General features: G+C 43.1%; 1 protein-coding gene across 1 annotated transcript in view; it reads left to right on the forward strand.

Moving 5' to 3' along the window:
- Positions 1-9,847: 9,847 nt before the first annotated feature.
- ARHGAP32 (Rho GTPase activating protein 32) overlaps positions 9,848-26,597 on the forward strand; it is a 191,650-nt gene continuing 174,900 nt past the window's right edge. The window contains exon 1 of the mRNA XM_043873299.1: positions 9,848-9,930. The gene's annotated coding sequence lies outside the window, so the exon portion shown is untranslated. The remainder of the gene's footprint in view (positions 9,931-26,597) is intronic.

Raw genomic sequence — 26,597 nt, forward strand, 5'->3', positions numbered from 1 at the left:
ACATAGAATTGTACACAACTGAGTGGCTGAGAATAAGCACAATCTCAGGGTTTCCCAAACAAAGGTTTAAGTTGGACAGCATTTAGGGGTCATCTCTCCTGAGAGTCTCACTTTTTAACCACACAAAATTCTTAAGCCACCAGCAGGGGCACTGAGCATGGAATTCTAGGCATCAGCTAGCAGGTGAGGGAAGAACTCACAGGTCCAATAGTAAGAGAACATTAGAGGAAGGATGATTGGGACAGATGATCATACAAAAACGTGGTAGATAAATATTTATCTACATGGAAAGTGAAAAAAATTTGTTAAAGAGAAAAGCAGATTGCATACATTATTTTCAATATGATCTGTTAAAATTTTTATAGAGAGACATGTTTATAAAGATATATAGGAGAAATATACCAAAATCTTAGTAGGGAATATCTCTGAAGTGTAGAATTACAGATTTTCCTATGTGTCTGCCATTTCTAATTTTTAAACAATGAGCTTGTATTGTTTCATCTTTTAAAAAATCTTTTATTTATTTTCAAATATAAGACACTATTCAAAACGTTCCTGAGTAAAAAGGCCATTTCTATTTAAAATAAGCACTAAGGCCCATACTTCCTTTCATCTCCTCAAGTAAGGAGAGATTCAGGGGCAGCTTCATAATTCATCAATCATTCAGGTCTTCATTCACGATCCCGGTGTCGGGTATAGGAATTCAGGCTAAATAAAGCTGTTCTACATCCCAGGTTCCTGCATAGGGAAGGCAGGAAATTTCCATGGTGCCGGGCTAGCAGGCAGAATCTCCGATGGCTGTCAGCTACTGTAGTTCCTTCCATTTCACCCCAGACACATCCAGAAGATATTTTTTGAGGTGGGACATTTCAGGTCACCTCCTTGGGTTCCTCCTTGGCCCCTATTAGGGTGGCCTCTGACCCTTTCAGTTGATTCCCTGACACAGATTCCTAGAAGCATGGTCTGCTCTGTAGCAGTATAAATTTTTGAGAAACAAAGTCACTTTAGCCTGAAGACCAGGTTTCGAGGCTGTGCATCAGTCGACAGCGGTTACGTAACGGTTTGTCTTTGTTCCTCTGGCCATCTGTGACCTCTCCTCTTCTTCCTGCTGACACCATCCCCAACAGAAAAATACAATCTGTTTAGCCTAATGTACCGCCTTCTCTCCTGAGCCTTCGCGGAGAATAATAACAGCAGCTGCATGACTTTTGCTTAATGTAAATACTTTATTTACTTTTGTATTTAATTTATGCATCTGTCCAGTGTTTGCACAGCTGTTTGATGTCTGTGTGCCCACAGATTAGCCTTTGCTGATTTGATCCAGCTTAAACTCTAAGTGCTGAGAAACAGAGGGGGCTCTCAGTGCACTTTACCCAGCCTCCAGCATGATACCATACAGATGAAAACTTAATTAAGAATTCCGGAGGTTGAGACATCTCCTTGAAGGCATCTTTCTTGATAAGAAGAAAGACCAATTTTACCTGATCTGCTCAGACAAAACATGACTGTTGTATCAAGGTGACTCTTGTGGAGTTTTTTCTCTCCCCAAAACTGTACCAAATTATTTGGGGAAGTGTAGGATATGAGATTCAGCCTGGATGCAGGGCTAGTAATTATGGGATGGGTTGGGATAGAAAATTGCTTTTCTTGAGGTTTACTTGTCCATCAAAAAACCAAGAAAGGACTGGGTAGTGTAATGGCAATGGTTTGGTTAACCCATACACTTGGAACTTAGTTTGCATGCCTGTACCTGAATGTGGACTAGTTTTCGATATTGTCTTGTGGAAAGAGTTGAGGTCAGCTGCACCAGGTATGGTTATTGGAGGCAGGGGTGGGAATGCAAGGGCAAGGACCACCCACCCCTCCCCCTCCCCAGCCCAGTCTTTTCCCCTCCAGTAGGAGAGTGGGAAGAAAAAACAGTGGACAGGGATTTCTGTTTGGATGGGCTCTCTCCTATAATGTAAAGGTATCATTATCCTTCAGTAACATTTTTGTCCAGTTTTATGTGACCTGACCATCAACACCCTTTTTTTTTTTTTTTAAAGATAAGGGACTTCCCTGGTGGTCCAGTGACTAAGACTCAGCGCTTCCAATGCCAGGGACCCTGGTCAGGGAAATAGATCCCACATGTCGCAACTAAGGCCCAGTGCAGCCAAATAAATAAAATAAAAAATAAATATTAAAAAAAATAAAAAGAGAGATAATAAAGATCAAGTACAGGTTGAATTTTAGGCAGAATTTGAATCTCTCTGTGCCTCTCTGTGCCTTAATGTAATTAGTGCCTCACACCTGTTGATAAAGCCTTAGACTGTCTATTGAAAGGTGAACCACAAAGAACAGAAAACTGAATTACCTAAAGTATAACTTTCTCAGTGGCTTGACTCTCTCTATCACTGTTGCAGAATTTTGCAACAAAGTATTTTGTTGCCATGAGTAAGATGGTTGCCACTGCTGTTTTGTTAAAAATTCATCAAGAAATAAAGAGAAATACTTTTAAAATTAGATCATGACCCAGGAAAGAAGGAGTGAACTGGTAAGTTTGAGTCTGTTATCAACTTTGTTTGAGACTGGCCTTTTATATCACTCTGAGGAGTAATACTGTTTGTTTTCAGCATGAAACCCATAAGAGAAAAAATTGAGTGGGGAACAGGGGGATAATATTTTGATAGGGTTGTTTTATTGTTTTGTCTGATGCATTATGACCTCTAACCTCCAACATATTTAGGGATCATTCATACTTAAACACAAAATAACTTCCAAAGCCAAGTGCAAATGGATTTTTTTTTTAAACAATAAAATGGCATATTGGATTATGCTTCTCGAGTTGCCCAGGAAACTTGGTGTTGACTGCGGTAAGTTTCAGAAACATAGGTGCATTCTCAGCCAACATGTATTTTGAATATAGCAGAGAAACAGATGGTTTAGACCTTCTGAAATGCATTGAATTCTGGAAACTGGAAGCCAGAAAGGACAAAATCGTGGGAGGGGAATGGCAGGGAGCAGCACCCTGGGAAAGCAGCAGCCCTGGAGTTGAATGACCTTCCTTTGAACCCAAGCTTTCCCAAGTCACTTTCCCATGCGCTTCCTCAACACTGGTTTCAGTTCTTTAGATCTCATGAAAGGCTTGGGGCTGGGGAGCATCACCACACAGCTGACTGGAGTGCTGATTCAGGCAGGGCTGGGAGGGAGGGCTGGAGACGCAGTGTTTACAGTGAAATACTGTGTGTGTGTGTGTGTGTGACTGTGTGTGTGTGCATATGTGTGTGTTTTCTCATAAGGAGTAGTGACATCTCACCACTGCCACCGCTGCCAATGGGAGATTTAGCTTTCTCCAAGTCACCTCAATTAAACATACATTTTAAATAAAGCAGCATGCTTGAGAGATACAGCTTCAAAAGCTCCTTGAGACCTGATTCCTCGTCTAAACATTTCACTGTCCCTTAAAGATCTCATATAGAGAAATGTTAGAGTTGTCTCTATTCATTCTTTCATGAGCCGCTACAAAATTTTGCTTGCAAAGAAGTGGAATTAATGCTTCTACAAAAGCTTACATTTCAGTGTGGTTCCTTTCACTTCCTGGTCTAAGTTCACATCTTAGAAATGGACACTGTAGAGCTCAGACAGTGGGTGATACACTCATATGACTATCTTGCTTTGCTATCTTAGGACATCTTTTCCGATCATTTTAGAAATGCTGAGTGATTTTCATGGGTCTTATGGGTTCCATCCCTGGTCAGGGAACTAAGATCTCACATGCCACTCATTTCATCTTCATTTCAAAACATTAGACAAAAGGAGTTTGGAAAACATAATAATCCTAGTTAATTTCCAAATTTCCTTTCTTCCAAAGCTTTTTCATAATAATTTAATTTTCCTACTTTTATGATACCACACTAAAGAAGAAATCAAGCAGGGCCATTTTGCAGATGGAAAAAACAGATGTTAATTGACTTATTTAAGGTTGCATGGTGAGACAAGATGAAAAAGGAAAGGGACAACTAGTTCCTTAAGTTTACTACATTTCTTTCCAACATGTTATTTCAGTCGGAAATGGAAAGGCACTTCATATAATTTGCCTTTGATTTTCTGTGTCTTTAATGTTTATGTATTAAAAATCTAATTGCAAGGTTAGACTATGATTTTCCTTTAAAGTCATTAAATTATTCATTAATACATATCCTTCTCTGCTGATTCTTGATATAAACAGATTTTTGGCATAATTTGTTTTGATTTGATTTGCAGTGAATTGCAAATAATATAATTTTTTAATTTGCAATTTTCCCACTTGTAATAAAGACATATCTATAGCAATAAAAAACAACAGAAAATAAGTCAGGATATAGATTCTTTACTCTGGCAATATCATTTATGCATTTATTTGGCAACATGGATACAAAGGTGAATAAACAAATTCCTGCCCTAATGGAATGTTCATTTTGGTGAAAGAGATAAAAAATAATCAATTACAAAACACAATGATGGAGTGAAGGGGACAGAGAAGATAGAACTATTTATTTTATTTATTAATTTTTAAAAAATTTATTCATTTGGCTGTGCCAGATTTAGTTGCAGCATTCAGGATATTTAGTTGCGGCATGTGAACCCTTAGTTGCAGCATGTGGGATCTAGTTCCCTGACCAGGGATCGAACCCAGACCCCTACATTGGGCGCATGGAGTCTTAGCCACTGGACTGCCAGGGAAGTCCCCAGAACTATTTTAGACAGCAATTGAAAAGGTTAATTTAAAAGTCAGGAGAGGGTGGCCCTCCCTGGTTTAGGGACTAGCTGGAGCAGAGTGAGTGGAGAGGTGAGTAGTGGCTACAGTGTGTGCTGTGATTAGAAGCACAGACCACAAAAGAGTTTGAGCAAAAATAATCACATCTCATTCATGTTTTAAAAGGAATTATCTGGTTGCTGGGCTGAGACTGTACCATGTTGGAGTAAGGATAGAAGGAGCCAACGCAGGAGACTCAACACATGTGGCTTCAATCCCTGGATCGGGAAGAACCCCTGGAGGAGGAAATGGCAACCTATTCCAGTATGCTTGCCTGGAGAATCCCACGGACAGAGGAGTCTCAGGGGCTTCAGTCCATGGGGTCGCAGAGTCGGCCATGACTGAGCACACATGCTCACACTCATGGCTACCTAAAATAAGGAGACCAGTTAGTCAGCCAGGAGAGAGATTGGAGGAGGCAGAGGCGGGTGTTGGCAGTTAGGGAGGAGGGAAGAGGTTGGATTCAGTGTATGTTCTGAAGGTAGAAGTGGAAGGTCCTGCTAAAATCAATGTGGTGTTTGAGAGAAAGAGTTGTTTTTGTCCTGAGACAGGGCAAACTTGAAGGAAGCAATTTTGGGCTTCGGTTTTAATGCTGAAAGTTAATGAGTTCTGCTTTGGACACATGAAGTTTGAGATATTCAAACACGGGTGTCACTGAGGCAGCTGGACATAGGAGCATGGAGTGCTGGTGAGAGGTCAGGGTTAAAGATATACAACAGTGAATGGAGGTTATTTAAAGGAGAGGGCTGTAGGAGACTGCCCTGGGAGGGGGCAGAAAGAAGAGGAAAGGCACAAGGTCAGAGCCCTGGGGCAAGTCGACATTTAGAATTCTACAAAGGGAGAAGGAACCTTTTGAAAAGACTGAAAAAGAGCTACTATCTGGCTAAACGGTTCAAAAGTAGATATGTAGATAGGTACAGCTGGTGGTAAAGTTCAGAGTCTGAAAAAATCTTTGTGGGAGTTCAGCCTTAAGTTCTAAATTATTGTAACAGAGGCTAATGAAACAAAATATGACCAGGAGAGGACAGAAGATGGCAAGTGTATCATTTTAAGGATTGCCCTGAAGATTTAGCACTACTGACCACTTCCTAAAATGTTGCCTAATAGTAGTTTATTCTTGTAAAGGGTTCAGTGTTGAGAGAGTTTACTTCATGGGCATCCAGATTAGCTGGGAGGATGCTACACGCAGACAACATACCTTTTTTCAAATATCTATTTTGATGTCCCGGAGAAGGAAATGGCAACCCACTCCAGTATTCTTGCCTGGAGAATCCCACGGACAGAGGGGCCTGGTGGGCTGCCATCTATGGGGTCGCACAGAGTCGAACATGACTGAAGCGACTTAGCAGCAGCAGCATTTTGTTGTCCTGTTTAACGGGGACACAATATGGAGCTGGTCCCTTTGGCCAGGAAGAAAATACATTAAAAAAGCAAGGTCAATGGAAGTGCCAAAAAACAAAACAAAAAATAAATAAATAAAAAGGCAATGTCAAGGGTCACTTTGGGAAAATTCTCTCCTAAGCCTGGTTGGCTTATTTTTCTCAACTTATTTTTTCTCAAGCCAGCTGCTGAGCCTTCAATTTGGGGATGAGAATAAGCTCCCTCTCTCCCCCTTGTTCAAATTCCCAGGCTCTTCCTAAAACTCAAGGTTAGGCAAGTAATGCAGTTGTCTCTGTGGCCGCCCTCTGCACTGGCTCAACTTGTCTGCACCATGACGCTGCTTCAGTGCCTGGAGGGGACCGCAGTGCAACAGATCCTAGATGCCAGGAGTGAGCCCAGATGCTACTGTCCGGAAGACGACAGTGCCAAGGCCGAGAAAGGAGGCCAGGCGGAGACCTCCCACAGCTCCAAAGACAGAAAGAATTTGCCATTTCCCCCCACAACCCCCGCCTCTCACCTTGAGAATACTGAATCAAACCAAAATAGATGCAGTTATTGAGCATTTTACATTCAGATAGGCTTATTTTTCTTTAGGGAATGTTGCAATTATTGGAATATATGTCTTGAGTCACTAAAGGTATTCTTAGGACAAAGGCAATCGGTTACAAACTCTGAAACATGAAGTTCAGATGGCTGCAGAGTTGCCCAGAAATCACAGCCTTCAGTTTCTCTGCAGGCATAGCAAGAGCAACTACTTATTCATAGGTTCTCTAGATGCTTCTTTCCAAGGAGGGGGAGTGCTGGCTTAGAACCAGAGTAAGGAGCATCAGCAGCCTTGAGCTTGCTCAAACACCCCTGACATCTGGAATACACAGGAGGAATCCATTTGTTCTTTCTCTGAAGTTGATAAAATACCAATGTGGGGAAAGCTACCAAGATGTTTTGAGACTCTAAAATGGAATATCTGTGTCATCCAACATATGCATAGATCCCAGTTCCTGTAGGTATTACTCACCCTCTCTACCAGCTGAACATATACCATTCAATATTTGGCCAGTAGAGCTGAATCCCGGGGTATTATGGCCAAACTCTGGGATGTGAGGGCTTTCCAAAAGAATTTAGAATGTCATGATCTTAGTTGAGAGTAGTCAGGGATATCCTTCAGACCATAAGGAGATCAAATCATTCAATCCTAAAGGAAATCAACCCTGAATACTCATTGGAAGCAATGATGCTGAAGCTGAAGCTCCAACACTTTGGCCACCTGATGCGAAGAGTTCACTCACTGGAAAGACTGAGAGCAGGAGAAGGGGGTGACAGAGGATGAAATGGTTGGATGGTATCACCAACTCAATGGACATGAGTTTGAGCAAACTCTGGGAGACAGCGAAGAACAGGGAAGCCTGGCATGCTGCAGTCCATGAGGTCAAAGAGTCAGACATGACTAAGCGACTGAACAACAACAACAAAGGGATGAGAGCCTTGTGCAAAACTCGTCTCTCATGGTGGCTTGGTTTAATGTTCCATCCTGACCTCTTGACATCAAAGGAGATTTCTCTTTCATGCTCACCAATCACCTAGGAACAACACACGCCATTAAACCCTCTCTGCACACTCATCCCTCTCTAGCAGAGATAGGTCTCTGTGGTCAAAAGGTGAACCCATGAACTCCTGCAGTTTGGAGAAAGTAATTTTTAAACTACGAGCTTGGGTGAAGCTGCAGGTCTCTAGTTTTCTTCACTCACCTGGCTGTTTCTCCAGCACTTAGGAAGTACCCCTTAAGACCTTTACAGATCCTAAGTCTACCTGTTTCAAGTAGATGGCTACCAAACCAGGATGTTGAGTTGTTGTTTAGTTGCTAAGATATGTCTGACTCCACGGACTACACCCTGCTAGGCTCTTCTGTCCATGGGATTTCCCAGGCAAGAATACTGGAGAGTGTTGCCAAGCCCTCCTCCAGGGGATCTTCCCCACCCAGGGATAGAAACCCAGTCTTCTGCATTGGCAGGAAGATTCTTTAATGCTGTGCCTACCAGGATACATTTTTAAAATGTACGTGTCTTTAAATTTTCCCATCCAAGTCTGTGCCTCTATGTGAATCTCATTCCATCCCTTCCCTCCTTCTCTGCTAGAAAACATTCTGAATCTTGGTCCTTAAAGAAACCTTGGTTATACTGAAGCTGGCAGGAGTGAGATTATTGTACATGTTCACTCCCTAATTTCTCTCCAGGATGTGCTGAAATCCTGCTTCACATCTGTGCCCTTGAAATCGTGCTAACTGTGGTCAAGGCCACGTTTTATATTCAGTGACTCCCACTGACATGAGTATATGCTGAGTGGACCCGAATCACTGCAGTGACATTAGACGATGCAGTATTTGGCATGGGTGGATTTGAGTACTGAGATACATTATGTAGGCTAACCCCCTCCCCAACATTCAGATCCCAAAGGAGTCAGAAGGAGTGAATGTTACATATATAAAAGAAAAAGATCAAAACAGAAAAGGTTTTGTCAAGATCTGTTCTGTTACACAGACCGCTTGTTGCAGGTCGAAGTAATGCGCAGCCTTTAGGGGTTGAACAAAAGGAGTAGGAGCGAGAACCAAGGGCAGTGCCATACACACGCAGGGGTTCACGTGTCTCCTGGCCACGGACCTTCCGGGGTTGCTGCTCTTTTACCCTTTCTTGTCCTTCCTCTCCCTTGACAGGTCACTTCCAATCTTCCAGTCCATAACTCTGAATGAAGAAGACAACCAATGGAACTTTTAGGCCCAGATTCCAAATAATAACCGATGCGAGTTGATTTTAGACCAAAACGCGCAAGGGATGGAGAGACAGGGAGCTTCCCGACGTGCGGCAACGCCCCCTCTGCTCCGCGGCGCGGTGACAGCACCCCGGGGTCAGCTGTGAGTGGAGAGGAGCCACTGCCGTAGTCTCGGAGGATGGCTCTTCCCGGCGTCGCTGCTGCTGCGGCAGGGTTTGTGTTTTTGCACCGCAGCACGGTGCAGAAGCCAAGGCGGCAGACCTCGCCCGAACCCCCTAGGGTGCATCCCGGCACCCTTCCCTCGCCCTGCCGACCCCCGGAACCCCCGGGGGAGCGCGAGCAGCCCACCCCTCACCGCCCCCCCGCCGCGCACGTGCGCTCCCGGGACAACAGCAGGCGAGGCCCGGGCGCGCCCCCGCCGCCCTCGGCCACGCGCGCGCTCCGCCCGCCCTCCTCGCGCGTGCTCGTGCCCGGGGGCCGCGGCCGCGCGCCTCTTCTCCCCGCTGCGGGCGTCGCGGGCGCAGGAGGAGGCGGAGCGCGGGAGGCGGAGGCCGGGCCCGGCGGCGGGCTCCAACGGGCGCGCGCCGCGAGCGGGGCGGGGGCGCTGCGGGGGCGGCCCGGAGGCGGCGGGCTAGGGGCTCGAAGCCCAGGACCGCATCCCCAGGGCCGGCTCGGCCGGGGGAGGGCGATCGCGGTGCGGGTCGAAGGGGAGGACGACTCCGAGGCCGCGGCCGGGAGCCCGGCGTCCCCGCCCCCGAGCCTGACGGGGCGGCGCGGCGGGATGAGGCGCTGGCGCTGGGGGCGCCCGGCCGAGCCCCCGCGGCTGCCCCGGGCGGCCAGGCGCTAGGCTCGGCGCGCGGGCGGCGCTCGGCGGCGGCGAGGATCGGGACCAGGACGAGGACGAGGAGGAGGAGGAAGGGGAGGGCGTCGGGCCCGGCGCCCCGCAGGGCAGACACGGAGCGGCGAGCGGGGCGCAGCGACGCCGCGGCGGCGCGGCGGGGCCGCGGGGCTCGGTAAGGCGGGGGCCGCGGGAGGGTCGGGGGCGCCGGTGACGTGGGCAGGCGCCGCAGGGAAGGGCTGCGGGGGCCTGGCTTTCCTTTTCGGGAGAAATTCTTTTTAAAGTAAAGGTTCGGGATCGAATGTTCTTGGAAGGCCATCTCGGGTTTCCCCCTTCCTCCCCCCTCCACCCCCCCAACCCGGCTCCCTCCTCGGCCTCCCGGGGCGGACCGCGATCGGGCCGCAGCCGCCCGCGCCCACCACTTCCCCGCGGCCTCGGCGGACCGGGCCGGGCGGTTCCCGGCCTGCTGCGGCGCTCCGGGCCCGAGGCGCCGGGGCTCCGGGGCGCCCTGGCCGTGCCCGCTCCCCGCCGTGCTCGCTGTCGCGTCCGTGGAGTTTTCCCTCTCATCTTTCTAATTGGCTGAAGTTGCCTCTGCACATTGGACGGTGCTGGTGACTCTAGTGCCTTTTTCCTCCCTTGGTCTCCCCCGCCACCCCATCCCCGTCTTGCCTCTCTCATTTTGGTGACTTGATTAAATATTCATGTTAAAAAATTTCGCAAACAGATGAACAGAAACGGTACAGCGAGAAAGTCAAACCAGATTGCTTAGCTATAGTCTACTTCTAGACCCTTTATAACTCCACCTTCTGTGGCTGAAGCTTAAAGAAGGTGGACGGGAGGAGGAGACCCCAGGAGGATGCTTGGGTTGCAGTTTGATAGTTATCTTTTAGGAAATAAAATTTGGATAATTATAATTTTGATCTGCATGCAGAATTGCAATCTGCTTTTAAACTGCTTGGGGCACTGCATGATGTTACATGGATAGCTGGCAGCTGGGCCACATTGCATTGTTGTCAGCATCTCTTTTATTTTCCATTCTTTCAGAGTTTTACTTGGCACAGATTTAGACCTTTTAAGTCAATCTGAATGGGAGTAACTTCTGATGCATTGGTTGCTTTTGTAAACGTTGTCTATATTTGTATTTCTATTGGAAGAAGAAAAAGCATATGGTGCTAGAGTATTGTGGGTCTTAGCATCCAGAAAATACGCTAGTTTGAATCAGTAATTGAATTTGTTGTAATATTTTTGGGTAGTGATGATTGTGATTCATTAATATATTTTTCTTTATTGGATAAATTGGACTCAACTCGGAATATTGACATTTGATCTTTGTACTTGAGAAATAGAAGCTTTAATTGCTGCTACAACATGACCTCAAAGTTTTTCAAGCACTCACTGATGTGAATTCCTTCTTAATGCTGCTGTTTGTGAAGATGGGATATTATGAAGATGTGATGTCCGTTTTCAGGATTGTCTGGAGTTGGCTTCATTCCTAAAATTTAGTGTGTGGTGATTCTTCATAGAATAAGTCTCTAGAATGGCGTGAGGTTGGAACTGTGCTCTAGCCAGTTGTGTTCATACCATCGTCCCTATAGCAGTCCGTAGAATAAAGCAGCACTTTGGACAGAGACCTGTCCAGACCTGGCTGGGGTAGAAGCCCAGTTTGCTGTATGGTGATGCACGCTGAGATGGGCGATAGGGTGTAAGTGGGCCACAGAGGAAGTGTTAGTTGGAAGAATCTTCTTTGGTTATGTAACTTTTTGTTTTCTGGGGAGAGACCAAGAAGCAGCCAGGCAGGCTCAACTGTCATTAGAGTCTTTGATGTTGGCTTGAGTTCCAGTAGTTATGTTCCTTTTATTTTCTTTTCCTAACCCCCACATCGTTTTTCAATCACCAGAAGCTATGCTACAGTTGGGCTCAGACTTTAATGGGAATTCATTCATCTCTCTTTCTCTTTCTCTTAATCTCTCTTTATTTTATTTTTTAAAAGATATTTTTGTGAATGTGGACCATTTTTATTTTTATTTTATTTTTTTCCATTTTTAAAGTCTTTATTCAATCTGTGACAGCACTGCTTCTGTTCTGTGTTTTAGTTTTTTGGCCACAAGGCATGTCGGATCTTGGCTCCCTGACCAGGAGTTGAACCAACATCCCCTGCATTGAAAGGCAAAGTCTTAACCACTGGACCACCAGGGAAGTCTTGTCTTAGTCTGTCTTTAGAGTGACTTGTTCAGCAGTGTTTTCCCTTTCTGTGCTGGCCTTAGTGTGTTGTCTGCACAGCATACATAGATTCACTATTGACTGTAAATGCATCTGATGAATGTCAGGATTAGCAGCTGTTTTCTTCAGAAGACTTTGATAGCATAAGGAAAATTGAATGAAATGAACTAAACATTTTCATTGCTTTTAAAGATTATGACTAATAATTCTTGAAAATCTTTAGGGTTTAACCCATTAATGTGAAATTTGATGTCTGTGGAAGTAGTTGAGAGGCAGCAGGGACTTGAAATCAGGTTGTGGTTGCAGTTCTGCCACTTAGTAGCTGTGTGGCTTGGTCCCTGCTTTGGGCAAGTTATGTACATTTCTGAGCCTGTTTTTCTTAGGTGTAAATTGAGATGGGATTTTCCAGGTGGCTCATTGGTAAAGGATCTGCCTGTAATGCAGGAGACATAGGTTTGATCCCTGGATCGGGAAGATCCCCTGGAGAAGGAAATGGCAACCCACTCCAGTATTCTTGCCTGGAAATCCCATGGACAGAGGAGCCTGACGGGCTACAGTCCGTGGGGTCGCAAAAGAGTTGGACACGACTTAGCGACTAAGCAACAACAGCAACAGAATGGGACATTGCAAGAAGGCTTGCATTGTCTTCCTTACAGAGAGGTTAGATGAAAGAAAGGATATGAAGAGGGAGGTGGGAGGGGGGATCGGGATGGGGAATAAGTGTAAATCTATGGCTGATTCATATCAATGTATGACAAAACCCACTGAAATGTTGTGAAGTAATTAGCCTCCAACTAATAAAAAAATTAAAAAAAATAAAAAAAAAAAAAAAAAAAGAAAGAAAGGATATGAAAATACTTTGTATTGCTTCTTATATTCATAACCCATTATTGTCATTACCTATAAACTTAGTGTTTAGCTATTTTAAATGTCTTAATACCAGTTTTTAAAAATGCACATAAGGAATGAGAATGTGTTAGTTCTTTTTGAGTTCCAGAATTTTGTGATTCTGTCTCATTCTTAGGAAATCCATATGCTGCTGATGCTGCTAAGTCACTTCAGTTGTGTCTGACTCTGTGCGACCCCATAGATGGCAGCCCACCAGGCTCCTCTGTCCCTTGGATCCTCCAGACAATACTGGAGTGGGTTGCCATTCCCTTCTCCAGTGCATGAAAGTGAAAAGTGAAAGTGAAGTCGCTCAGTCTTGTCTGACTGCTAGTGACCCCATGGACTGCAGCCTACCAGGCTCCTCCGTCCATGGGATTTTCCAGGCAAGAGTACTGGAGTGGGTTGCCATTGCCTTCTCTGAATCCGTATGTAGTGTCTACAGTTTTAGACTCAGAGTTTTTGATTATTTTGGGACAGATGTTTAGTTTATTGAGACTTTGAGCTTCTGAAAAGTATCAGTTCAGAATATTAAAGGAGATTACAAGTTAAGAGTATGAAAAGAGCTGTTTACTAAAATATATTTGTCTGCATTATTTAGGATAGACATTGACAAAATTCAGTATGTAGGCCAAATCTGGCCTGCAGCTTATATTTTGTATGGCTTATGAACTAAGAATGATTCATTTTCAAATAAAAAGTATTTCATAATGTTCAGGTTACATGAAATTCAGATACTAGTGCTCATAAATAAAATTTTATTGGGATTACAGTCACACTTGTTTATGTAGTGTCTATGGCTGTATTGGCTGTACAACAGCGGAGTTGATTCCTTGCAATGGTGATAGTATGGCCTTCAGGGCTTAAGCAGTTTTATTACCTGACCCTTTATAGAAAAGGTTTGCCAGTCTTTGTTGTTGTTGTTCAGTCGCTAAGTTATGTCCTACTTGTTGGCAACCCATGGACTGTAGCCCCCCAGACTCCTCTGTCCATGGGATTTCCCAGGCAAGAATACTGATACGGTTTGTCATTTCCTTCATCAGGGTATCTTCCCGACCCAGGGATCAAACCTGTGTCTCGTGCATTGGCAAGTGGATTCTTTACCACGGAGCCACTAGAAAGCCCCGTCTTTGCTTTAGGATGTAAAATTTTTTTCTCTGCTTAGCACAAGTGTGGTTTCTTGTCATAGCATTATAGGGATTAGGACCCCTGGAAAGGTACTGATTTTTGCTTTGGAGTCAGACAGACTTGTGTTTGAATGTCAGCTGTGATGTTAGCTTTGATCCTGGACAAACAAATTAACATCTTGGTGTTTCAGGTACCTCCTTTGTAATCAGAGAATATAGAATCTGTCTTAGAAGATTGTAGTGATGATTAAATGAAATGTTACATGTGACGGCTTAATACGATATTGTTGTTCAGTCGCTCAGTTGTGTCCGACTCTTTGCAACCTCACGGACGGCAGCATGCCAGGCTTCCCTGTCCTTCACCGTCTCCCGGAGCTTGCTCAAACTCATGTCCATTGAATCGTGATGCCATATACGATATAGGCATATAAATAGTAAAGTTATAGATGATGGTGATCATGAATTCTAGTGTAAACAATACACCTAGAATGTTGTACATCACCTTGCCCCAATATTATAGAGTTGTTCTCCTTAGTGGTATGTTACTTGTTACTGAATTTTTTCCTTTACTGAAACCATTAGTTTAGTTAACAGCTGATAAATGGAATAACTTGAGAAATCTCTCATGTGTTGTATTTTTATTAATCCCTTGCTTATTTCGATGATTAAGAATGGGAGGAAAGATAATTCTGCTCTGTTTTTCAAAGATCCTGGTTCTTGATAATTTCTTGGTACTAATATATGTTTGCAAGCTGAATTTAAATACTGGTTCTATTTTGGTTTTGATATTTCCTGTTTTTTGTTTTTTGACAAAGATATTTAGGAAAAGAACATTAAATTAGGCCAGGGTTAGGTGACTTTTTAAAATGTGTGTGACACCCTTTAAGTCTAACTAAGGATTTGTGTTAGCATCTCTGTAATAGCCTCTTCAGAGGCGGAATAATAAAACTTAATATTTTTTCCATAAAGATAGGCCTAGTGTACTTTCTAGAAGCTTCGTTGTTAAGCTGCTTTCTGAAATATTTGGTTTAAGTTATCTTACCGTGGATAAATTGGATATACTTCCCTGCTTCAAATGCTGGTTTATTTAACATTAATCCCAAAGTCAGAGTGAGCAAATAAACAAAGGCCATTGTTCTGAGTCGAACAGAACAGGGCTGGGGCCAGTGTGGCTCTTGCCATCCTACAAATAGTGCAATTTCATGCCTTGGGTGTTCTTTACAGGCTGAGGGATAATCCCAGGGACACCTTTGGAGGGTGCTGACGTCCCCATGCTGTCTTTGGGGTGTGTGCAGAGGGCCTTTCATCAAACTGCAGAGCCGCAGCCCCTGGAAAACAGCGTTTGCGGCCCCATGGAAACAGTAGAGGCCTAAACAAGACCCTCCATCTCAAGGAGACAGGATTTTCTTTTGAGGTTAAAGCATGTAAACAACAAAACCAACCAGAGAATTCCTGTTTGAAGAGGTGAAGACTGAGTGGGAATATTCCCCATGGTAGCAAAATGTGAAGATTTGGTAAAATAGATGTTTACAGGTTCATAGTATACCTGAACAAGGGGGCTTCCCTGGTATTTACAGGAGGTATTTTAGGTAGGTAAAATGAAGTGAGAAATGAGGTGTTTGGTTTAATTTCTCATATGCAGTTTATGAGCCAGAATGTTCAGAGTGGAAGTAGAATTCTGATTTTCAGGGAGAGTGCATCCGTTTACTACTTTATTTTATGCCCTGGATCATAGTAGACATTAGTATCGGAGGCTGTGGAGATGGAAAGCACTGAGAAAAGGCACACGTGGCCCATGCACCCTGGACACGGTGTGATAGGTATACGTTGTCTCTGTTACCAAAGATAGGCACTGCACTCTGGGGAGGAATTCTGAAATAGACATTCCGTTCCTTTGCCCTTGAAAAAGTATTAATAAAATTTTTATTTTGTGGGGTTCAGCCTTGTCCTGAGCAGGCCATGTGATTGCCCTGTTTTTATCCCGTTGTGTGTAGGATGGGAGTAGTAATTCCTGTTCTCTTTTTATTGGAGAGTTATATGAGAGAAGGACTCTCAAGATGAGTAGGATTTTCAGTGACTTTGAAGAACATATTATGTGAACTTTAGTAATTACCCGGTTTATTAAGGGCAGGCAAAAAAGGTAAGGAAACTTGAACAGAGAAAGGAGATTTGAACTTGAAGTCAGAGGACCTGGGTTCTCATCTTGGCTCTCCTGTAAATAAATCTGTGTCTTTGGACTAGTAAGTCATCTTGCTAAAAAACTCATTTTCTTTATATTTATTGATGAAATGAGGGGTCAAACTAGAGGTCTTTAAGATTCTTTCTTGCTCCAAAATTCCATGATCCTGTGATTTTTTTTTTTTTTTAAAGTAGAGACTATCCTCTTGTACTTCCCCAGTTTCCGTTGACCTTCTACCTGAGGAGAACCTGACAAACAGTGGTCTTCAGGACTTAGTGACAGTCCTGCTCTGGTAGGGTGCAGGAAACCAAATGTCTTTCTCAGTGAACTAAAAAGTATCCATTGAGTGCAAGTGAGGTTTTTTTGTACCACGCTAAATGCAGTGGAGCCTAGATATGAAAGAAGTTGGCATCGAGTCTCTTCCCTTAGGAAGTGTTCCATTCCATTGGGAGGATAAACTATATAATGAAGAGGAATATTATGAAAGAGTGGACAAGGGACAGTGGGATAATCATCCCTGATCCAGCAGTGGCCATTGAAGGACTTGGGTGTACTGTTGGAGTGGATGCTTTGTGGCCTTGAACATTTGTTAAATGAGCTTTCTAGACTCCCTTCAGCTCTAGAAATTTGGTCACATTCTCCTTGAAAGAGCAGTAGCATCTTTGAATCAGCCTGTTAAGAGACAGAGTCAGCCTGTTAGGTAGGCGACAAATCAAGTGAAAACTGTTCAATCCAGGCCAGATTTTTATACTCATTCTACGTGATTGCTTGATTTACTAGATAGAAGGAAGGGATTACTTTAATTTTCTGGCAATGCATTCAAGGGGCAACAATTCTTCTGAAAAGTCAAGCATGTGAGAAGTGATAGGAGACTCAATGTGTCTCTGCTTCTGGGCAATAACTCTGAGCCCTGGATCTCATTCATTTTCCCCTTCTTAAGGATTTCACTCCTGCCATTATTTTTTCCCTTAAATTATCATTCTCTGCTTACTGGATCATCTCTTTTAGTATGCAGACATGCCCTATATTACTTGGAGCAGTGATGATTAATTGTTCACCAGATGCCACTCTCTTCAGCTTCATTTCAGTAATAGGGCCCTCAGGTTTTATCTGGCACATGGATGCCCAGCTGGACTGCATTTCCTAGCCTCCCTCTTACACGTGGATGTGACCGCATGATGAAGTTTAGGTAAATGGATATGACCAGAAGTACTGTGAGTGATTTCTGTGTCAGGGCCTTAGAAAGGAAAAGTGAATTGCTTTCTGCTTGCTCTTGCTTTCTGCTTTCCTCTTGCTCCCTTTCTGCCAGGAGAATATAGTGCTGGTACGTATTAATTCTACCTTGCAGTTGAGAGCAACACTTTAGGGGGAGGTAGATCAGTAAGATGGGTCCTTGGATGATCTTATAGAGCAGAACCACCTACTACTGTTCATTTTTGGATGTTCACTGTTACTGTTCACTTAACTGGATGGTTAAGTGAGAAAGGAATACAGTGTTGTCTTGTTGGAACCACTAATACCTTACTAGGTATTAGAATAAATCACCTCTGTTAAACCATCCTCTCTCCTCCACCTTATGATTCCCTTCAGCTGTTGCCCAGTTTCTTTGTTCCCTTTTGCAGCAGGAGATATTTGTGTTTGCTGTATCTACTTCCTTACCACTGATTCTCTCTTTAGCCTGATCTATTTGAGCTCTTGTTGCTCCACTCGCTGACATTGCTTTTAATCAAGGCTGCAGTGATCTGTATCTTTCAAAGCCAGAGGTCATGCAACGTCTGTATCTTACTGACCTTTCATCAGCATTTCCCATTGGCCAACTACCTTCTCTGATCTCATAGCTACTCATTCTCTTTGTCTTTTTTTGCCGCTTATCTCTGCCCACCTCCCCCTCTAAAATTTGGAGTGTCCCTGGGCGCTGCTGATTTCATCCATTTTCATGGTTTCAGGTACCGTTTATATGCTGTGGGGGCTCAGATTCCTGTCTCTGGTACTGATTTCTGGAGCTCTAGACTCATCATCTAATGCCATTCCTCTACCTGGATATCTCATGAAGAAAGCAGAACTGTGAATTACTTTCTTTCATTTACTCCTTCCTCCACTTCTCCCATGTCTTTACTGTTTCAGGTGAAGCAGCCCCACTGTCTACCCAGTTGTGCAGGCTCTGAGGTCATCCTCCATTTTTTCCTTCTCACCTCGTGTTAATAAGTCCCATCAACTCCACCTTCGGAATATAAACTGGACTTGACTATGGCTCAGTTTTTTCATGTTTAACTCCTAGGCTAGCTGCCTTTGTCCTTTGGAAAATTATCTACAGACTTCCCTGCCTCTATCCTTGCCTTTATCCCCTGTGCTCCGCCTGTGTGTCCCCCACCTTCCTCCCACTCCTATCCCTTGGCTACTCAGGATCTTTTCAATGATTCCCTAGTTTTACCATTTCCACAGTGTCTTATAGTTGAAATCTTACAGTAATACTTTTTTGATTAGCTTCTTTCACTTTGTAATAAATATTTAAATGTCTTCCATGTCTTTTCATGGGTTGATAGCTTATTTCTTTTTCAGTTCAGTTCAGTTGCTCAGTTGTATCCGACTCTTTGCGTCCCCGTGGACTGTAGCACGCCAGGCCTCCCTGTCCATCACCAACTCCCAGAGTTTACTCAGACTCATGCCCATTGGGTTGGTGATGCCATCCAACCATCTCATCCTCTGTTGTTCCCTTCTCCTCCCGCCTTCAGTCTTTCCCAGCATCAGGGTCTTTTCCAGTGAGTCAGCTCTTTGCATCAGGTGGCCAAAGGATTGGAGTTTCAGCTTCAGCATCAGTCCTTCCAATGAATATTCAGGACTGATTTCATTTAGGATGGAGTGATTGGATCTCCTTGCAGTCCAAGGGACTCTCAAGAGTCTTCTCCAGCACCACAGTTCAAAAACATCAGTTCTATGCTCCAGTGGCGCAATCGGTTAGCGCGCGGTACTTATACAAAAACATCAGTTCTTCGGTGCTCAGCTTTCTTTATAGTCCAACTCTCACATCCATACATGACTACTGGAAAAACCATAGCTTCGACAAGATGGACCTTTGTTGGCAAAGGAATGTCTCTGCTTTTTAACATGCTGCCTAGGTTGGTCATAACTTTTCTTCTAAGGAGCAAGCGTCTTTTAATTTCATGGCTGCAGTCACCATCCACAGTGATTTTGGAGTCCCGCAAAATAAAGTCAGCCACTGTTTCCCCATCTATTTGCCATGAAGTGATGGGACCGGATGCCACGATCTTAGTTTTCTGAATGTTGAGTTTTAAGCCAACTTTTTCATTCTCCTCTTTCACTTTCATCAACAGGCTCTTTCACTTTCATCAAGAGGCTCTTGAGTTCTTTTTTACTTTCTGCCATAAGGGTGGTGTCATCTTCATATCTGAGGTTATTGGTATTTCTCCTGGCAGTCTTGATTCCAGCTTGTGCTTCATCCAGCCCAGCATTTCTCATGATGTACTCTGCATATAAGTTAAATAAGCAGGGTGACAATATACAGCCTTGACGTACTCCTTTCTCTATTTAGAACCAGTCTCTTGTTCCATGTCCAGTTCTAACCATTGCTTCCTGACCTGCATATAGGTTTCTAAAGAGGCAGGTCAGGTGGTCTGGTATTCCCATCTCTTTAAGAATTTTCCAGAGTGCTATTTCTTTTTAGCACTGAGTATATTCCATTGTCTGGGTATACTACAGTTTATCTACTCATCTGCTGAAGGACATCTTGGTTGCTCCAGGTGTTGGCAGTAATGAATGAAACTGCTATAAACATCCATGTTTTTTGTAAACAGGCGTTTTCAGCTCTTTTGGGTAAGTACCAAAGAGGGTGATTCTAGGATAGTATGATAAGCATGATTTTGAATGAGAGTTCCCATTGCCCCACATCCTTGTCGGCACTTGGTGGTATGAGCATTGTGGATTTTGGCCATACTAACAGGTGTATAGTGAGTGGATGATGCTCCTTTTCATCCCTTGACCGAGCTAAGCATGTACCTCTTCAGAGATTTACAATCACTGTTCCTTTTGCTTGGAATGTACTGCCTTCACATCTTCTCGTCTTCTGCTGCCCCAGAGAGGCCTTTGTGCTTACCTGTATACAGGCAGTCTCACGGGCTCTGTCTTCTTTATTACCTACCTCACTTTATTTTCTTCATTTCAGTTTGCATTTATTTGCTTTTATCTTACATTTATAACCCCATTTTTTGAAGGCTGTTTGAGAGGCCTGGGCTCTTTTTAGATATGTCCTGTAACCCCAGAATTTCTGTAGAATACGTAATTCTACAGAGAGGTGTCATCCATTGTGGGGACTGATGACAAGGTTTTCAGTGATAATGATAAATTGCGGGACCCTAGGAGCAGCAGGGAAGGTTCTGACTTCTTGGAGGATGGAAAAGTCTCTGGAGACAAAGCTGCTCTAGTCTTTTAAGTAATTAATATGGTAGAATGGAGGAATTTACTTCAGTTTTTGTGAGGAGGCAAATGACAAGAGTGAGCTGACAGCAGGGACTTTTTAATAGAGAAAGGCTGCTTCAGAGTTTAGCTTTCATTTGCCTTGTGTCTCAAAATACTTGTCTCTGCATATAGAGCTACACGTTCACGTTGAAGTTACATAGGCCTCCTGGTCATATGTGGTCTTTACCTTTTCCCGGTATCAGAGTTCCTTCCACATTATCCTTGGAAGGGCAGCACATACCCTCTGCTTCTGTATTTTCAGTGTCTGACTTGTTACTCAGCTGACAGCCCAGTTCTTTTTAAAAAAAAATTTATGTATTTTTACTGATGTATAATTGATTTACAGTGTTGCGTACAGCAGAGTGACTCAGTTATACGTATATGTGTGCATTCTTTTTCCTATTCTTTTCCATTATGGTTTATCACAGGATACTGAACATAGTTCCCTGTACTATACAGTATGACCTTGTTGTTGCCCAATTCTTTTTATTTTTTTTTTAATTAAATTTTTTTTTTTTGGCTGTGCCAGGTGTTAGTTGCAGCATGTGGGATCTGATTCCCTGATCAGGGATCAAACCCTGGGCCGTCTGCATTGGGAATATGGAGTCTTGCCACTTGACTACTCAGGAAGTGCCCCGATCCTTTTTGAAAGGAATTCTTACTGTTTAACATTCCTCATTGTATTAGAGTGGAATGTACCTGCCTTCATTTCCAGCACCACACAGATCTCTTCTGTTTTTCACATGACAGCCTTCATCTGTCACGTGAAAAGTGGCTGGTTCTTTGATCTTCCCAGTAACTTTTTTTCTTCCCAGGCTAAATGTACTTATTTTCTTCAACTGCTCCTCATGTGACTGAGCTCCTTTTGCAGGCCCATCCCCAACATTTCTGGAACTCGGGCACGAATACAAATGGAAGTCCACATGCTGTATGTCTAAACATTTACACATTATTAATCAGGTGAACTGATACAGATGATCCATCGAGTACCTTAATAAAGACAACTTAGTAATGACCTAAATATGGGTCACAGAGGGAATTCTCTGACTCCTGGGGGTTCTATTCAACACCATGGTAAAGGGCAGGTACACTTCTCCCTCCAGGCTCCTTGCATGAGGGACTTTTTGCATGTGCTTAGGTATGGGCTCTTGAAACCGTGCATGCGCATACTGCTTTCAGATAGCAGCTCTTTGATCATCCCTGGGTCCAGGGGATATAAATACTGATGGTGTGGTTGTCTGCTCTTGGGAGGGTCCACTCAGGGAAGAAACCTGAGCAAACCCTAGAAGTAGTCAGGAAATTCTAGGGTCCTGGTAAGAAGCGGGCTGGGGTGTGTGGACTGCAGTTGAGCATACCTTTTAGGTCCTGCGAACAGTTGGCCCCGTGGTCAAGCGGGGTGGTCAGCGGGTACCCCTGGTGCAATGTAGTACTGTTCTGTCCTTGTCAGATTCTGCTCTTGATTCTGTTTCCCAGAGCTGGTTATTGTGGAAAAAGTTAAATCCCCTCTTACAGTGTTCCAAACTAGACATTGCATTTTAATTAGAGCTTCCTAACTGGTGTGCCAGATAAGACTCTGAATGTGTTACAGATAGGGCAGAAACATTTCCTCGTTCCTTGGAGAGGACTGTCAGTGACAGAGAGGCAAACGCTTCTCCTGACCTCTAGTGACTGCCTGCAGCCTGGTTTACTTGCCACGGTGTGCCCTTATCAGTACTGTCGTCCTCTTGTGTGTCCTGAGTGCAGAAGACAGGGAAACCCTGCTCTGGACTGCGTCGCGTGACTCTGCAGGGCTCGCGGCATAAAGCCTTTACACACGGCTTCGAGAGCATTTCTATCATCATCAGCATTTGGTCCGCCTGACAGTGTTGGGAGTGTCAAAGTAGGTTTGTGCCCTTCTTATTAATGAGGATATAGATCCAGGTTAAGTGGCTTAGTGTAGCTACACATTCTCACTCAAGTAGGACAGTTGAAACTAGAACTCTATTCTTCTGACTCTTATTCTGGTATATTCTCTCTACTAACCCAAATTCCTTTTCTTGTACTATTTTTTTTTGGACAGCCTATCACTTCTGATTCATGTAGGGCATGCAGGCAGTTGCATTTTTTAGAGTTTTTCTGTCCCGACTTCTGTTATGTTGTTTCTCTTTATTGTTACTTCTTAACCTAAAGATTCCACTTGACAATCCCTATTAAGTGGTACCATTTTTATCAGATTCAAACAGTTCATCCAGTGTCTTGCAACTTAATTATGTATTATCCATTTTGATGGCTCTCTGCTCTGGATTTGTATCATATTTAGTTGTTACAGTGATGCTTGTCTGAAATGGTCACCCCGAGTTGTTTATAAAAGATTAGATTACATTAAAGCAGGAAAATGTGCAGTACATTTTAGAAATATTTCTTTTCTAAACTAGTTATGATAAAAAAAAAGTTCTGGGATGTAAGTGTAAATTCACTTCTCTTTTCATTTAGTGCCCATTTTTCATTGATCTTTACAAATGTTATTTTATTTAAACCTCGGAAATTTGTGGTCACTTACTCAAATGCTGGATTGATTTAGAATTCAAATCTAGGTCTGTTTAACCTCAAAGTACCTGTGTGTTTTCTTAGCACTAGTCTATGAATAATGAGAAATAATTTCTAAACATTTAACTTTGAGCCTGAGAAAGGGATGTTTCCCAGATTCATATTCTTACATTTGGAATAAGTAATTCTCTGGTCAGTTCAGTTCAGTCGCTCAGTTGTGTCTGACTCTTCACGACCCCGTGGACCACAGCACGCCAAGGCCTCCCTGTCCATCACCAACTGCCGGAATTTACTCAAACTCATGTCCACTGAGTCGGTGATGCTATCCAACCATCTCATCCTCTATCGTCCCCTTCTCCTCCTGCCCTCAATCTTTCCCAGCATCAGGGTCTTTTCAGATGAGTCAGCTCTTCGCATCAGATGGCCAAAGTATTGGAGTTTCAGCTTCAACATCAGTCCTTCCAATGAATACTCAGGATTGATCTCCTCTAGGATGGACTGGTTGGATCTCCTTGCAGTCCAAGGGACTCTACTCATGCACAGAACAGGCTTCCTCACCAGCCCCCCTCCCCACACCTTATCTGGTATAAATGTCAATAGTTGAGAAACCCTGCCCTAGAGGTTCTAAGTAGTCAGGGTTTTACTTTGAATATGTGTGCTTGTATGTTTAGCCAACCCCATCATGGTGATAGGTCCTCAAATGTATGAGAGAAAACTTGTCATACTCCCCACTTGGGAACAGGTTGTCCATTAGAGCATGATGTTTATTCAATTGTGCTGCTTCTAGAGAATCTGGGATTTAATGCCAAAGGCTTCCTGAGTGATGAAAGGTTAGGCTTTTTATATTTAATGCTTATTTTTATTAGAACTGTTGATGGGCGTAAGAAAATGAAAGTTGCTCATTTGTGTCCGACTCTTTGCGACTCCATGGACTATACAGTCCATGGAATTCTCCAGGCCAGGATGCTGGAGTGGGTAGCCGTTCCCTTCTCCAGGGGATCTTCCCAACCCAGGCAATCGAACCCAGGTCTCCCTCATTGCAGACGGATTCTTTACCAGCTGAGCCACCAAACGTGAAATATATGATACCAACTTGGCAGTTAGGTATTGACTTGCTAACCAACATAACTTCTATGAGGAGTTGTGTTTATTGATTAAAATACAGATTTGAAGGGATGGTTGCTTAGCATTCTAAAATCAGGTTTCTTTTCCCTTATTTTTGCGTTCCAAGGCATGACTGGAACATCATTGCAGCACCTTTCTCAGTTTCTTTACATTAATTTTACCAGACTTGATTTTGTGTTCCTTTATTCTAGATTGCCAAAACTATGTCCTTAAACTGATGTTTCATTGTGTTTACTCTAACTGATCAAGAGCCGTCAGAGGTTCTGTATTCCTACTAATTAAATGCTCTTGTTCCTATATTTACTGAACTCTCTTGCTTCATTTTCAAGGAAAGTCTTTTTTTCTTTTTAAATAATCCTCAATTCACAATTCATTGTCACTGAATGATACATGTCTGTCTTATTAATATTATCAGTAGCTACTATTACTACTAACATTTATTTATTATTGATATGCCAGGCTGTTATAAGCTCCTTATATGTATTATCTGGTTTATCATCATAGTTGCCTCATGAAGTAGTTACTCATACCTTTTTTTTTAATTATGGTAAAATTTATGTAAACATTTACCATCTAAACTGTTTTTAACTGTCCAGTATATTCACTGGATATACATTTTATGTATATTCACGTTGTTGTGAAACATCTCCAGAACATTTTCATCCTGCAAAACTAACAGTCCCTGCCTATTAAAGAACACACTATTTCTGCCTCCTGCAGCCCCTGGTCCCTACTATTTTAAGCATCCTTTCTGTTATTATGAATTTGACTACTTTAGATCCCTCATATCAGTGGAATCATGCACTATTTGTCTTTTAGTGACTGACCTCTTGCACTTAGCATAATGTCCTCAAGGTTCAGCCGTGCTGTAGCATGTGACAAGATCTCCTTTCTTTTTAAGGCTGAATAATATTCCGTTGTATGTATATGTCACATTTTGTTGATTCCTTCATCCTTTGAGGGGCACTTGGGTTGCTTCTGTCTCTTGGCTGTTGTAAATGCTGCTGTGAACATGGATATGCAAGTACTTCTTTGAGATCTTGTTTTCACTTGTTTTGTTTATACACCTAGGAGTAAGATTTCTGGATCATGTTGTTATTTAGTCGTTAAGTCATGTCTGACTCTTTATGACCTCATGGACTGTAGCCCACCAGGCTCCTCTCTTCATGGAATTTTCCAGGCAAGAATACTGGAGTGAGTTGCCATTTCCTTCTCCAGGGGATCTTCTGTATGTGAAGTGGTATCTTATTGTGGTTTTGATTTGCATTTGCTTAGTGATGTAGTGATGCTGAGCATTATTTTCAGAAACCTGTTGTCAGTTTTTGTATCATCTTGGAGAAATATATTCAAGTCCTTTGTCCATTTTTTATTTTTAGTTTTTTGGCCATGTTACATGGCATGTGGGATCTTAGTTCCTCAACCAGGGATCGAACCCATGCTCCCTGCAGTGGAAGTGCAGTGTCTTAACCATGAGACTGCCAGGGAAGTTACTGCCCATTTTTAAAAATAAAGTTTTTTGTAGTTGACTTGGCATTATATATTGCAGAAATTTTCTGAAATATCTGGTAGTTTCAGATATTTTCTTCCATTTTGTGGGTGGCCTTTTCCGTCTGTCCATAGTATCCTTTGATGCACCACAGTGTTTAATTTTGATGAAGAGATGGAAACAAAAAAATGCTTGGTTTTTACTGGCTTTCTATCTTTTAGCATTACTGTCTAACCAAAATAGAGGCCTAAGCTTCAGCATATGGAGAACTGAGTTCATGTAACTGTAGCTGATCTGTTTATAGGCTAACCTCTTGGAAGTTAGGAAGGAGAGGCCTGAAACAGGAGAAAGGGTTTAGGAAATCCTTTAGCTTAGTCTTAGCTAGATTAGTGATATGAAAAATATTATGGTATTCTTAGTGTTTAGGATTAGGGACTTTAGCAGAAGTGGAAAAAAAGAAACTTTGGTTAAATGAGCTGATAAAGGCCCTAGTGGTTTAGAAATATTTCTGTTACTGAAGTTCATGCAACAGGATCTGGAATAACTTTCCTGTTACTTTAGACCCTCTTCCTTTGTGTAGGCCTGTTCAGAGCCACCCCGTCCTCCATTTCAACAGTATATCTGTATTCCTGTGATCTCTGTTATATGCATTTGTTCTTTTTGCTTCTTTCAGCTGTATTCCTTTCCACTGTATGCTTATTAAACTTTTCAAAAAAAAGTGAGATAGGACCCATTTGCTTTGAGGACTGTGGTGTTTAGCATACTCTTGGGGGCTCAGTAAAATTTCAGAAGTATGTTCAGGCTTCTAGATTATTTGCCTT

This window comes from Cervus elaphus, chromosome 2, assembly GCF_910594005.1.
Source record: "Cervus elaphus chromosome 2, mCerEla1.1, whole genome shotgun sequence".
Taxonomy (NCBI): Eukaryota; Metazoa; Chordata; class Mammalia; order Artiodactyla; family Cervidae; genus Cervus; species Cervus elaphus.